This window comes from Phyllobates terribilis, unplaced genomic scaffold (genome assembly GCF_046119375.1).
Source record: "Phyllobates terribilis strain yellow unplaced genomic scaffold, ASM4611937v1 Scaffold_1__5_contigs__length_1240528914, whole genome shotgun sequence".
NCBI classification, from domain to species: domain Eukaryota; kingdom Metazoa; phylum Chordata; class Amphibia; order Anura; family Dendrobatidae; genus Phyllobates; species Phyllobates terribilis.
In genome coordinates this window covers 208481553-208493127 of record NW_027362761.1, presented here as the reverse complement: position 1 = coordinate 208493127, position 11575 = coordinate 208481553, and positions in this window count along the sequence as shown.

Here is an 11575-nt window from a genome sequence, read left to right as displayed (position 1 = left end):
CAGAAAAAGCGAGAAAGACATACTTTCCATTTTCTTCGAGCTGCAAACTTCTTGAATTTCTCCATGTTCACCGCAGAGGCTTTTCTGCTCAATGCTTGTTGTGTATCTTTAGGCTGTAACAAGTTTACAAGGAGTCAGAACAGCTGCGACTTTCCACCCATTGGGGGGTTTTATTTAAAGCATTTGGAGAATAAAAGTCCTCACAATAGATGTAATCACACTGCAGTGTTTTTGTAAGTAATAAAAGCGCTGAACTGAAAAAGATGACTGAGAGCGGGAATAGGAGAGATTTATGTTCTCTACTCTGTGTCAGCAATGAGACATCAGGGGCATGAATGTAGGCCAGTTATTACCACCGCAATAAGCTGCAAGGTAAGATGGAGTTCAGCTTCTCTCAGGACCGAAGTGAAAAGAACACTGCCACTTTGGAAAATTAACTCCATCAATAACACAGCACCGTACAGTACAAGATGGATTCATACAATACCCAGCTTTACCCTCCCTGTGTGCCCTGTGCAATGAATATTAGTACAGCGTTCCAGCTTCCTATACTTACATGTGCAGCTACTAATTGAATTTAACTCTGTTGTGAAGTAGAAAATGCTCCTTCTGGAGACGGCCAAGCACAATACCACATGCAGCAAGATGATGTGCACCAAATACATGAGGAATACAGTATGTTTTCCCATTAAGCATTATGGCACACAAGCTCCGGAAGATCAATACATAATGCCTGTCAGCTGTCCGGCCAATCTAAGAGCGCACAAGTGACATGGTCCACATGGCGGGCTGTTCACACCTCCTTTCCATGTTGCTCATCACTGCCTGTATTCCACTGGTACCATTTAGTGTGATACCTTAGATCACTCATCTCAAACTCGGCCCACGGGCCAAATCTAACCCGCAGGGCGATTATATTTGACCCGCGACGCTGGCACTGACCCCCCATTATACTGTATGGAGGACTATGTGGGGCCCATTATACTATATAGAGGACTATGTGTGGCCCATTACACTGTATGGAGCACTATGTGGGGCCCATTATACTCTATGGGGGACTATGTGGGCCCATTATACTCTATGGCGGACTATGTGGGAACATTTTACTCTATGGGGGACTATGTGGGGCCCATTATTCTGTATGGAGGACTATGTGGGGCCCATTATACTGTATGGAGCACTATGTGGGGTCCATTATACTATATGGAGCATTATGTTGGGCCTATTATACCGTATGGAGGACTATGTGGGGCCCATTATACTGTGCGGAGAATTGTTAATAGATATCAAGGTTGCCTGCGACTTTGTCCAAGTTTTTTATTTTGGCCCTCTCTATATTTGAGTTTGAGATCCCTTAGATGCTAGGTCAGTGACCATCTGTTCATAAAACCTTGTTGTAACGGGTCTGGGAGGCGGAACCTCTGAGCAACTTATACAAGGGGGCAGTCCTTGTAAGGAAGCGGGTGGCGACCAGGGAAGACAGGCTGGCAGTCACAGCAGGTGACCGGGACAGTCTCTGGGCAAACGGGCAGGAGGTCACGGCAAGTGACCGGGACAGTCTCTGGGTAAACGGGCAGGAGGTCACAGCAAGTGACCGGGACAGTCTCTGCGTAAACGGGCAGGAGGTCACGGCAAGTGACCGGGGCAGTCTCTGGGTAAACGGGCAGGAGGTCACAGCAAGTGACCGGGACAGTCTCTGGGTAAACGGGCAGGAGGTCACGGCAAGTGACCGGGGCAGTCTCTGGGTAAACGGGCAGGAGGTCACAGCAAGTGACTGGGACAGTCTCTGGGTAAACGGGCAGGTATGACCTGTGACGGCTGAGCCTCCAGGTAGGCTAGCAGGCAGATGGCAGATGAGTGCTCCCAGGTGAGCAGGCGAGAGTCTCAGGATAAGCAGGTGGTCACAGCATGTGACGGCGGAGCCTCCAGGTAGGCTAACAGGCAGGTAGCAGATGAGCGCTCCCAGGTGAGCGGGCAAGAGTCTCTGGACTGGCAGGTGGTCACAGCACGTGACGGCGGAGCCTCCAGGTGGGCTAACAGGCAGGTAGCAGATGAGCGCTCCCAGGTGAGCGGGCAAGAGTCTCTGGACTGGCAGGTGGTCACAGCACGTGACGGCGGAGCCTCCAGGTAGGCTTACAGGCAGGTAGCAGATGAGCGCTCCCAGGTGAGCGGGCAAGCTGGTCCATAGACATTATTATCAGAAACTGCCCCACACTGGAGCAGTATTATGAAAAAGTCCCGATGTTTTATAGAAGCAGTCATTTATGCAATATATAATATAATGGTGTTTTTTTACTTCTATACTGGGGCATTTAGCTTTATAGACGCATGTGAGGGATGCACATTGCATGACCTATATGGCATTGGGGACAGTTAAATAGGGAAAATTAAGCAACGGTTTAGGTATTTTATTAAATGAATAAAGATGGTTAAAAAACAAAAAAAAATCTGCATGAAGCCCAGAAATGTGTCAGAAGGAAAGGATAGTAACATTTTTCAAATTTCCCATTCATAATTTATATAAAATGTTGTGCAACTTTGAACACACATTGGATTCATTTTCTTACACTCGAAGGAACCAAGTCTTGAAATACCTTCAAGCCCATTCTCATTCAGAGCTACAGTCAAAATAATTCTGCAGACATTTCTACTCAAATCTGTCAGTCCCTGCTTGTTCACAGCCTGCTTAGGAGGTCATTATAGCAACAGTAGCCTTTTAATTACACTGGAGGAGTTGGACTATAACATACTTCTACAGGGCACTGCGCTGAGCACTACATGAGGGGGGATTATTCCCATAAATATGACATATCTATTTATGACTGCACTTTTGTGTAACCAAAGAAAAAAAGAATAAAAATGCGGATGGAAAGGAGCTCAAACAGTGTTCAAATGTACATCCCTTACATTAAATCAGTCTCATTACAGTAAATAGATATATTATCAACTACGTTTGAATCTCGTTTTCGGGGGTAGAGACCACACCACTGAGTTGGGGCTCAGTTGGGGGTACTGTACCCGGCCTGAAAAGTACAATGTTCAGAGAATTGCTTGTGGACAATGTTGTTGTTAAATTTATAGCAAGCCAATAATTACAATTTTTGATGAATCAGAGATAGATGCTGGGAAAGGAAGGACAACCATACATACCCTGTCCTGAGGAAGGAGTCGGTGGACTCTGAAACGTGTAGACAATAAACCTACATTTTTATCCATACTAATGGTTTGTCGTGACTCCAGAGAGCGCAGAAACAACTTCCTTTCTCAGCATCTATCTTTGACATATCCATAGGAAGCTGCAGCATTTGGAGTCCAGGCTTTATAGGTGTTGTGTCCCACACAACCCTACTAGGTGAGCAGTTTTTAATACTTTTATGCAACATTTATTGGATAAGACCCTATTGCGCTCTTGCATTTTTCCATAATTTTTGATGAATGACACACCACGGCACTTCCGGTGGGTTGGCGCTCAAGTAGGATCCTATCCCATTAATCAGTAATCAGACTTGGCACTCGCTTGGGACTCAAAAAGGATGATTTTTATTTGTGATAGCAATTCAAATAAAACAAGTTGTTTTTGTCTACATGTTGACCTTAATCTGTCTACAGATTGCTTCAGGAACACTGCAAAAACTAGCGCCAAGAAGACAGTGGATACCGCACTTCTTCTTTCCCTCACAGCTTCGTGCCTGCTGGGGGTCAGTGAGCTCCTGACATGATTGACAGTTCAGACCAGATGCACTGCCGCTCTGCTGGCTTCACTGTGCATTCTTCAATGCTGCAAGCAGAGGTAGCCTTGCGTCTGCACCATCAGAGGAGCTCAGTTGCACTGAAGCTGGCTGGATCCAACAGTACAGCAAGCTTCAGATCAGCGCTTAAAAGCTCTGTTAAAGAGAGCTTGAAAGCGTGTGCCTGCCCCTTGTCTATCAAACCAGCCACCTCTGATGGGATGGACTACAGCGATGGCCATTATGCTGAGAAACGAGAAGGGAACTATAGAATTAATGATGCATTTGTTCTTGAGATAGGAGAGGATTTTTAACAAGTAAATTACAAAGTTGCTTGTTTTTTACAAGCCGTTTGCAATTTTACCCATGAAAGCACTTGAGAGTAACCCTTTAACTTGGCAGTTTCCATCAGTCTCAGACACTGAATGAAGCGGCAGTGTGTAGGCTGGACTGCCAACTTCTTTTTGTCACAATCGAAATCTGTAGAGGGTGCCAGCATATCAGTTGAGCCCCCTACAGATCTAACAGCTACATTGCAGGTATTTCCTACTTTTTTGCCCTTTCATTAGTCTTTCCTAGTTAAAAAAAAAAAGAAAAGAACGGATAAGAGCAATTATGTGCGGTATCTAAGCAAATTAGATGGTATTAAAACCAAGTCATGAACAGACCCCGCAGGGTGGCAGCGTCTTATTGAATGGGTGTTTGCCAGCACTTTCTGTTCCTCATTGGGCACTTCACAGACAGGCTAAATTGGCTACAAACTCATTTTGCTAAGCAAAATGCTGAAGCAGAAATAATGAAGGGCCCTTGAAATAACAGGCTTCAGCTGGCGTTGTGTGTTTCTTGTGGGTGCACAGGAAGCTCATTACATCATCCATTTAACGAGTGAAACACAAACAAGCATGTGACGGGTAGAGGGGGCTTTGTGGCACTTACAGCTCGAGAATGAGAATGACATCTGTTTTGTTCTCATACACCTCATGCAGCGTGATCACATTAGGATGTTGGATTTCTTTCAGTATGCTGACCTCCCTTTCAATATCCTCCCGGGTCACGCCACGACAGCTCGATTTGGTTCTCCTCTTCTTGATAAATTTTGCAGCATACTGCACACCTGAGGTTTTCTCCTGGCATTTCTTCACCACCGCAAACTGTCCACTGAAAGAAGAACATGAAATAAGAGGTTAAAACATGTGGCAGGTAGGGCTTTATCTATACAAGATCATGTATATATTTATCAGCCCTGATGTTCATATGCGTCAGTTTCCACAAAGTGTCTTACATTAAAATTGCTATATTGTTTGCTCCCCTGCCCCCATTACCAATAACAGGTGATTAGTTTTGGCTAAGAATGCAGTGCTCCTCATGCTTGCATCACTCTGTGTCTGCGCCCTAGGGCGAAACGTAACCTCTTCGTCTTCCTCCTCCACCTCCTCAGATGAGCTACTCGGCTCCTTGACTCTGGGTTCACACCAAGTGGGATCTTCAACCTTGTCATCATCCAATGTGTTATTCCATTCCTCGCCCTCAGAGTGACCCTTCTCCTCTTGTTGCCCTGACAGCACAGTACAGTCCGCATGAGCCTAAGGTATCGGAGTCTCACCAGGATCACCTCCTTCCCCAGTGGTTAACATCTGGTGCTGAGAGTCAGGAACCTGCTTGGACCCTACCTCATCCTGCCCCAAATCCAAGCTAAAAAAATTTTGGGCATCGGTGCAGATGTTTTCCTCCTCTTCTTGACTCTGTGAATGTTACACTTCAGATGCCCATGGTATAGAATGGGTGAACAGCTCTATAGACTCGCCCATCTGTGAGTCGCTACAGGCAGTTGGGCAGTTGGACAGTTGTGACGCGGGGAGAAGCAAGGGTAATTGGGGTGCCACCTCTGTGGACTGTACTGTGCGTGATGTTGAGGTGGAGGAAGAAGATGAGTGGCCACTTGAAGCAGCGCTTGCCATCCACTGGAGCACCTGAAAGGGAGTGGAGTAGCCTGTCCAGTAACAGAAGTTGTCAGTTGTCTTCGGATAGGACATGACGGTGTTGGTTCACTAGTGCTTTCACTAACATTAGCACCTACCCCACGTATAACTTGAACACCAAGCCTATTCCCCCTTCCACCACAACCTCTCTTTTTCCTGCTCATGTTGCTCAGATACTGTGTAAAAAGCACGCTATTAGCAAAACAAAATTAGATTTTTCCTCTGCAACAGCTCTGCACACACCTGAATTTCAGAGGCACTAAATGACAAGGTAAGATATGGCTTGCTGTATAACGTTACTAACAGAAGAAAGTATATTTTTAGTGTGGATGTGGCCTGTATAACATACGAGATATTCTCCAAACTGAGATGTCCCCAGCTGTATAACGTTAGGAATCGAAGAAAGTATTTTTTTAGTGTGGATGAGGCCTTTATGACATAGGAGATATGCTATGAACAATTTCAAACTGAGATGCCCCCTACTGTATCACATTAGTAACAGAAGAAAGTATTTTTTTAATGTTGATGAGGCCTGTATAACATAGGAGATATCCTACGAACAATTTCAAACTGAGATATCCCCTGCTGTATAAGGTTAGGAATAGAAGAAAGTATTTTTTTTTACTGTGGATGAGGCCTGTATAATATAGAATATATGCTCCAAGATATTTCAAACTCAGATCTAGCCTGCTGTATCACGTTAGGAACAGCAAGAAATAGATTTTGTTACTCTGCATAAGCACTGCATACAGCTGAATTTCACCGCCACTAAAGGACTAGGTGGCTTATAGCAGAGTGTAACACATTTGTGAGAGAAAAAATATTTTTTGGCCTCTGGCTAGCAACAGAAAAAAAAATATTTTTTTACTCTGAAAACAGCTGAAGTTCAACGCCATTAAAGTACTAGCTGGCTTATAGCAGAGTGTAACACATTTGGGAGAGAAAAAAATATTTTGTGGAATGGCTAGCAACAGAAAAAATCTGTTTTTTTTACTCTGAAAACAGCTGAAGTTCAACGCCATTAAAGTACTAGCTGGCTTATAGCAGAGTGTAACACATTTGTGAGAGAAAAAAATATTTTGTGGACTCTGGCTAGCAACAGAAAAAATCTGTTTTTTTACTCTGAAAACAGCTGAAGTTCAACCACACTAAAGTAGTAAGTGGCTTTTAGCAGAGTATATCACGTTTGCGACACAAAAAAATCTTTTGTGGACCCTGGCTAGCAACACAAAAAATAATTTTTTTTTTACTGTGCATACAGCTGAATTTCACCCACAAAAATGACAAAGTGAGCTACTATAGCTTGCACTATCACATTAGCAAATGAAAAACAAAGGTTTGTGTGCTGTGCACTCAGAAGCTCTACAGAGTCTGCATACAGCTGAATTTCAACCCCACAAAATCAAAAGGTGGGCTACAAGGGCTTGCTTGCTTTATTACGTTAGCAAGTGAAAAAATAGATTGAAGGGAAACTGGTGCATACAACACAGTACAACCGGTGCACAACACAGTTCTATGCCATGGGCCCTGCTGTTTCTGTCTGAATCTCAGTAATTGCATAAGAAAAAAAAAAGTGCTGCAAGATTGATTTCACAGGTACAGAGCACAGGACTTATCTATACTATCTGACTTCCAAACAACCAAACAATCAACCATCTATCTAGCTAATATCTCTCATTAAACAGGAGCACACTCAGCAGCAGCGTCTATCACCGGTAGTGACGTGCATAAAATGGCTCTGAGATAACATGGCTGCTCTTTATATAGAGAGGACATGTGATTTCAGCAGCCAATGGCAGAAGCCCTTGTGTCTGGACAGTGTGGATACGCTCTGGTTGGCTAGCTGCACTTTCCTCACTTAAAGTTACAGTAAAAAAAAAATTATAAGCGCGCTGCTGCTCTGACCTCTTCTGAGCTCTCACCAGCCCCTCCACTCATCTAACACGTCCCCCCGCTCATCATACACAAGCACTATGCTAGCCTAACTGTTAAAAATGCTGTAGTTGCCCCGCAATCATGTTGTCGCACTTATTCGCCGAACGGTGCCTCTTTTCCCGAATTTAAATAAAAATGCTCGCCTTTCCGATCACGAATCCGAATGTGCCACATTCGTGCCGAATTTAACTTTTGAAATCGGATTTCGAACATATTCGCTCATCTCTAGTTATTAGGTACATTTTTAAGTAGTTTTCCAGGACTTGTAAAAAAAATCAATGTACAAAGAGTATTGAAGAACCAAAAATTATTACTCATCTTATAAATCATCCATGCTTCTAATCCCGCCACTCCGGTAATGCCATCAGCCTTTGTTAAGTGGCCTGCAGTGATGATGTTCTGTGCATGAATTATAGGTACATTTTAAGTTGTTTAGGATTTTTAAGAAATGGACACAGAGGAGGGAATACTCAAAATTATTGCTTGCCTTGTAAATCTTCACGTAATTTCCAGTGCCGCGGGCCCATTTGTCCTGCTGGTCCTTGTTAGAGTAGCCTGCGGCAATTAGATCCCAACAGTACCATCGGGACAGATATGACTTGTCAATGGCCAATGCATTTATGGAGCATAGTATCATCACTGGTAATGCCAGGGATTGGCGGTAGCTGTAACCTGTGTATGGTCAGCTCAAAAGTCGCGCAAAACAGTTTTCAAAGACCAGCGGGACCATTATATCAACAATCTGCTAGCGGACGGAAATTTTAGGTAAATTCTACCTATTTGTGAGTTTGACACATTCCCTGCTTTGTGGCCAGTATTGAAAAATTTTGAACAAATGATAGGTTTAACATATACCCATATTACGAAACAGTTCAAAGCCTTGATGAGTACATTAGGTGAATATTAAATTAATATGAGCTTTCCTAAATTATAAGCAAATGGATTAACCTTTTTTTTCTTGCCTAAGGTGGCAGAAAACACACTACTCTTGGATACTTTAATTATTTAGGCTTTAAGACCAAATTATCCAATTGTCACTTTTGATAATAAGATAAAATTATAGCCCCACATTTTTGGTGCTCTTTAGGCAGCCAATGAACATGCAGGGATTGCCTGCCACTCACTGTTATGCCATAGCCATGTTGGTTGTGGCACTACAGTGATTGGCTGGCCACATAGCCTCATCGGGTCTATATAAGACCTGGTGCCCCTATGCTCGTCACAGTCTACCCAATCAAACAGGCAGAGTAGGGAGAGGTGCTGCTGAGCGAGGGGAGAATTGACGCTTATTTTAGGCAGGGATTCCACATCACTATTATTAATCTACACTAACAGTCCTTGTAAGGGCTCATTCTGATGAATATTAATACTGCTGATAGTAGTAGTTAAAGGGGTTTTCCCACAAACAAAAGTCCATTTTAAAAATTGTCTGTGTCTGACCATGTACGGAACATACCACATCTCCTGGGCAGGGGAGGAAGCAAAAGACAATACAGACATTACAGCAGGGGATCGCAGAGGATTCATTTTGTGAGGTAAAATATTGTTTAAAAACAGGCAGTGAAATGTTTTACCTCACAAAATGAATCCTCTGCGATCTCATGCTGTAATGTCTGTATACTCTTTTGCTTCCTCCCCTGTCCAGGAGCTGTGGTATGATCAGACCATGTTCCTGCACAGTCAGACACAGATAATTTTTAAAATGACTTTTGTTCGTGGGAAAAGCCCTTTAACCACTTTCTGCTGTTTGACCTAATAGTACGTCATGGTAACCTGGGCCGATTGGACCAATGACGTACTATTAGGTCATATGGCGATCACACCCACATACAAGCGGTGCGGGGCGATCGCCGCCAGTTGTCAGCTGATTGTCACAGCTGACACACAGTACTATGTGCAGGAAGCTGTCCTGCACTGCTCCCTCCACATTAACCCCCTCAATGCTGTGATCAAAGTCGATCGCAGCATTGCGGGGGGCAAGGGGAGGTGATCGCCGACACTCATCTCTCCTGCCGGCGACCAGCACTGTCTGCCGTGGCTCCCGGATGTTGCCATGATGACCCGATGTCGTCATGACAACATCCGGGTCACCAGATAGCAGGAAGATACTTTGGTCCTGCTCAGTGCATCACCAAAGTATCCTCTCCCTCTGCAGCAGTGACAGCCTGTATAGCACAGGGAGCTGCTGCTGCTCTCTATGCTATACAGGCGATCTGAAAATAAAATGTGAAAGTCCCATAGTGGGACAAGGTGTAAAAGTAAAAAAAGAATCTAAATGAGGGGGGTGGGGGGTGGATTTGTAAAAATATAAAAAAAAATGAAAAAAATAATCCCCAAAAAATACATATATTGTACCCATAAATAAATATTATTGTGGAAAAAAAAACAAAAAAACAATAAAAGTACCCATATATTGTACCTCCGCATCCGGAATGAACTGTCCTATAAAACTGTCCCACTAGTGAACATGGTAAAAAAAAAAAAAAAAAAAATGAAAAAAAACATGCTTTATCATCATGCCGCCAAACAAAAAATGCAATAAAACGCGATCAAAAAGACGAATGCAAATAAAAATGGTACCGCTGAAAACGTCATCTTGTCCCGCAAAAAACAAGCTGCAATACAGCTCCACCAGCCAAAAAATAAAAGTTATAGGTCTCAGAATAAAGCGATGCAAAAAAAATATTTTTTTTATAAAATAGTTTTTATTGTGTAAAAGCGCCAAAACATAAAAAAAAATATAAATGTAGTACCGCTGTAATCATACTGACCCGAATAACGCTGCCTTATCAATTTTACCACACGCGGAACGGTATAAAAAAAAACAATTCCGGAATTGTTGGTTTTTGTTTATTCTTCCTCCCAAAAATTGGAATAGAAAGCGATCAAAAAAAGTCACGTGCCCAAAAATGGTACCAATAAAATTGTCAACTTTTCCCGCAAAAACAAGCCGTCACATGACTCTGTTGGCCGAAATACGGAAAAATGAAAGCTCTCAAAATATGGCGATGCAAAAACTAGTCTTTGCAAAAAAAAGCGTCTTTTAGTGTGTGACACCAGTCAATCATAAAAACCTGATATGAATCTAGCATCGCTGTAATCGCACCGACCCGAAGAATAAAGCCTAATTACTTATACCGCATGAGGAACGGCGTAAAAAGTAAACACTAGGGATAGGGTTGTGCTAGGGCTAGGGTTGGGATTTTTTCAAAAGTAAAGAAAAAAAATGACGATGATATGGCGACTAGTGTTGAGCCCAAGTGCTCGCTACTTGAGTTTGCATCGGGTGCTCGGGTATGCACCGAGTATCGCGGGAGCTGGAGTGACATGCTTGAGTCTCCTTCCCATATGTTTTGCAGCTGTTATACAGCCAGCAAAACCTTGCGGGGATTGCCTGCCATGCACGAGCGATCCTTGCATATTGTTATTTTTTTGGGTGTCTAATAACCGTGAAACATACGGGTGGGAACTCGAACATGTCACTTGAGCACCTGCGATACATGGTGCATACCTGAGTACAGGATGCAACCTCAAGTAGAGAGCACTTGTGCTCAAGACTAATGACAACATATTCAATATGATGACCTAATATTATCAAATTCTGTGTCATACCATATCCCTTGATAAAATCCTCGAGGGGGCTAGTTTCCAAAATGGGGTCACTTGTAGAGGGTTTCCACTGTTTAGGCACATCAGGGGCTCTCCAAACGCAACATGGTGTCCGCTAATTATTCAAGGAAATTTTACATTCAAAAAGTCTAATGGCACTCCTTTCCTTCCAAGCCCTGCCGTGTGCCCAAACAGTGGTTTGCCTCCACATATGGGTATTGGCATGCTCAGGAGAAATTGCACAACAAATTTTGGGGTCCATTTTTTCCTGTTACCCTTGCAAAAATAAAAAAATTGGGATCTAAATTAACATTTTTGTGAAAA